Raw genomic sequence first — 4,170 nt, 5'->3', positions numbered from 1 at the left:
ATTAGCATTTGGACATTGCGATAACTGAGACCTCTCGTGGCTGATGAGCAGGTGAGCCTGCCACGGACTGGCCAGTCGCCCACAGCTCCTCCTCACGTAGCTGCGGTGAGACGCTGTATCACGAAACTAGCTTTACCAGAGGCTACGTGCTGCACAAAAGAGCTATGTCCCTGTGGCGCCTTCTCAAGGTGACACCAAAACGCCGTCGAACGAGACGTTCTCCGAGCGCCTGCCGAGGCTCCAGCTCTGGCCGAGTTTCCCAGGGATGCCCCACTGCCAACCGTGCGGAAGGTTCTCCTGGGCCTGAAGTGTCACACGGGAGCCTTGCTGGCTGCTGCGGGGAAGGGGGTGCATGAAGCAGTCTCTCCAGCAGCCAGGCGGCCTGGGGACGGCGGGCTGGGACGCCAGGACACTCTGTCACGCGTGTCGTGTTGGGTAGTAGCTTCTCCGAGTAAAAGGCTCTTCCCTGCTGGTGCATCATAAGTGGCAATGACCTAGTCAGGCCGTGCTGGTCATCACCTGGGTCGTCCCCAGACTGGTTCGCTCTGACCTCCCTGAGAACTCTGGGGCGAAGCGAGGCAGTGGCCTCAGCTGAGCGAGAACCAGTTGTTTTGAAGCATCTGTAACATACCTGTTTACCTTTCCCCAAATCCTCATCAACAGAGCCACCCTGTCCATAATTTCAAGCACTGCGTCTCCATAGTGATGATTCAGGCTGCCGTTGCCATGGTGACCATTCTACAAGTGGAAACACTTCCATCAATCCTTCCCCTCCATATGATGTAGAAATTGAATGAATATGTAATATGCGATCATATATAAAGACCCATATTAATAAACTCCCATAGCATGTACAAATATTCTCCGGTTAACAAGTGTCCTGTCAAGCATTAGGGGTTCGAGGAGTACAGTCCTGTTCTGCCATGACTCGTCCCGCATACGCGATGACAAGTCACGTGAGGGCTCCGAGGACCAACTGACTCCCAAACGCGGGGTTCCGTGTGAGAGAGGGCAGCTTTGGTCTGAAGCCGAGAGGCACGGGCACAACGCTGCCCAAGTGTGCCCTCCTGGGAGAGAAGGAAGCACAGAGATCTGGCCACCCCCGAGGACAGGAAATGACAGGAGAGAGAATGTGCGGTGCGTGAGCACTCACACGCACGCTGTGAAGTGTGGCATGATGAACTCGACTCGTGAACCCACTTAGTTCTCCCGCCTGCGGTACAGAAAGGAATGAGGGGGCAGACAGGGAAGCAGGAAGTCCCCAGGTCCGTGCCACCCAGGGAAGGAGAAGACACTGTGCCCAACCTCAAGTCTTTTTCTTGAAACTGTCGAGAGCTTTGGGCAGCAAAGTAGACGGGGAATGGTTAGGGACCACACCGGAAGTGTGAGGACAAGGCAGGAAGGCGATCAGAGCCCTAGCTAAGGCGGTGGCAGAAACAGGTCCCTAAATGCAGAGCCAGCTGACTGTAGCCAAGGAGATACGCTGGTTTGTGGAAGCGTCTGGTGGGTTTTTCATGGGATCGCCATGGAAACAGCCTCCCTGATGCCCAGGACTCTGTGACTGTAGGGAGCAGCTTTTGGGGTGCAGTAGCCGATATCTGTTGCTGTTACTGTGTTTTGTCTGCCAGCACCCCTTTTCCCACTTCAGTTGATAACGCCTTCCTCTCTCCTTGGGAGAAATGTGGGGATCCGCTATCCAGTCCACCACAGAATGTCATCCTCCTGGCCATAAATGGACTTGCCATCTCTCTGGCCACGATGATTAGCTCAGAGATGGGCACGTGACCCAGTGTGGGTCCATCACAGCCTTCCCCAGGGTTGTTCCGGTGAGTAAGGCCTTTCACGTGTCTGGTCACAAGAGCTGGAATATTGTGACTCTTGGACTACTAGTGGCTATATTCCTGCTCTGTCCTCTCTGAGGGGAAAGGTAGACAGAAAAAGACAGGTAGATGTGAGCGATGGACAGAGAGCGTCTGAGCACATCAGGACCCAGAGCCGGCTCGGTTCCGTGACTCTTCTTTCCCGTAATCTCCCCCAGATCTTTCTAGCACACCACCTCCATCCCCACCTTTATCTACCTTAAGCTAGTCCCAGCCGGCTTTCTGTCATTTGCAGTCAAAAGATTTGTACTAACACCACTGCAGAAGGAACGGGACTGCAGTGACTGTTCCTTGGCACGATGGCATGAGGAAAACCAGCCGCCTAGACCACAGTGCCGACACCAAGCAGCTCTGGGGGCGGGCGGGTGGTCAGAATGCTCATTCTGCATAAATTCCATTCAGTCGAACAAAGGCCTTTACGAGAACGGTGCTAGGCAGAAGTTGGTGTATGTCTTCTTCTGGCTTTTCTCTGCTGGACACTGAACATCTCAGGAAGAAACAAAATGAGCCAGGAAGAGTCCATTGGTGCTGAGAGGGAGAGGGATAGAAGAGAGAAAGAGAAAGACAGGGAGGGAGAGAGAAATTGCTTCATCTTTTTATAGCCAAAGGCCAGGGACTGGACTATTTATGTCCCTTGGTTGCGCGGTTCTGTGACATAGGTTTCGCTTGCTGATGAGAAGCTGGCTTCAGTGGAATTCCGTAGCATCGAGTCTGTCCTGACTTCAGAAGCTCTTTGTATCTCAGTGGTGTTGAAAACAGACTTTGAAATAGCTTTAAATCAAAGGAGGCATGTCCCTCATTCCCACTTGTCCCCGAGCAAGAAATCTGAGGTTTTCTCCACGTGGTACCTACAGAAAACTGCCCTGAAAATGTAATATGGCAAGGTCTAAAGCTTCAAAACATACAGAAAAACTCGCCACTTCTAAATAAAGAACTTATGCACTTTGATTTGTCAAAAGTGAATTCATACAAGACCTTTTAAGAATATACCTCAAACAATTAAACTCAGCGCCTTCAAGTCTTGGAAAGTTGTCGCTGGTGTGTGCCCTCTGATGCCTGCCACTAGGTGGCGAGTCAGGCTAACTCACATCGGTCTCTGAGCCACTTGCCAGCTACCCACCTACCTCTGCACCCCCAGCCAGCGGCGTTTGGTGTGAGTCATGGCAAGCCACCTAATACACTCAGGAGATGCTTCAGACCAGTGCAGCAGAAAATGTAACTTCACATAAATGGAGAGATGAGTATTATTAGGATGACTCTGCCAAGATTTTTCAGAACTTGAAATCAGCCTGCTTCTTTATTGCTTGAACATATATAAAAATATGACTTTTACATTAAACGCATGGGAATTAGTAGGGTATAAACATAAAGTTATTTTCCTCCACAATGGCCTAATTCTAGGCCACCTTATGGGTCTCGTCCTTCCTTGCTTCTTGAATGAAATCTAGACCCCCCATTTCTGTGGTCACTCTTGAATAATAAATGGTCTTCTGCTCACTTTTAACGCCCTCCCCCATTGTCTCATGTCTGTAATTAGAATAGCGATTCTTTGGCAATGATCGAACTCTGAACGATACGTAAGGTTCTAGCTCCTTGCCCTCCCCTGTCTCGGGCTCCCTGTAGCTTAGAGGCTGGCATGAGAGAGAAATGCGTGCACCGTCTAGATTTTTCCCCCTTAGCACTTCCTTTCCTTCGTCATCCAATCACTCGTTCCTCTCGGACCCTCCAGGATCGATATGTGGAGTTATTACGGAGAGACAGAGCACAGCTGAGGAGCTGAAAGGCCTTTATCGATTGGGACCAACATAATATGGCATTCTAGCCAACATGAGTTCACAGGCGAAAACTATAAAGCATACACGGAAACAGGAAACCATGAGATGGTCTGTGCGGGGCGGGAGAGTTAGCACGGAATTCATCCAGTTTATAAAAATCTGTAAAAACGTACGTCATACTCTGTCACCCCCACAGTGGTTATTTATTCCTCTGTTACGGGACTTAAAACAATCTGAGGCAGTCATGTATGGTATGATTTTTTTTTTTTTCCTGCTGGGGCCATTGAATGTCAGATCGTGGTTAAACATAGTTGTGTTATTTATGATTTCTTGACAACATACGTAGGTGGAAATGCTTTATTTAGTTTAAAACATTACAACGAAATCCACTTTGCATGTTTGACACGGAAAAAGATCGTGGGCAACAGCAACACAAACATTTCAGCTTTGCTGCCACAGACAAGGCACGAGAACCGGGCAGGTGACTCCCACGAAGCAGATTTCTGAGCCCTCGG

The sequence above is a fragment of the Pteropus vampyrus genome, unplaced genomic scaffold (assembly GCF_000151845.1).
Source record: "Pteropus vampyrus isolate Shadow unplaced genomic scaffold, Pvam_2.0 Scaffold241, whole genome shotgun sequence".
NCBI classification, from domain to species: Eukaryota; Metazoa; Chordata; class Mammalia; order Chiroptera; family Pteropodidae; genus Pteropus; species Pteropus vampyrus.
The sequence above is the reverse complement of the archived record's forward strand: the minus strand, read 5'-3'. Positions refer to the sequence as shown.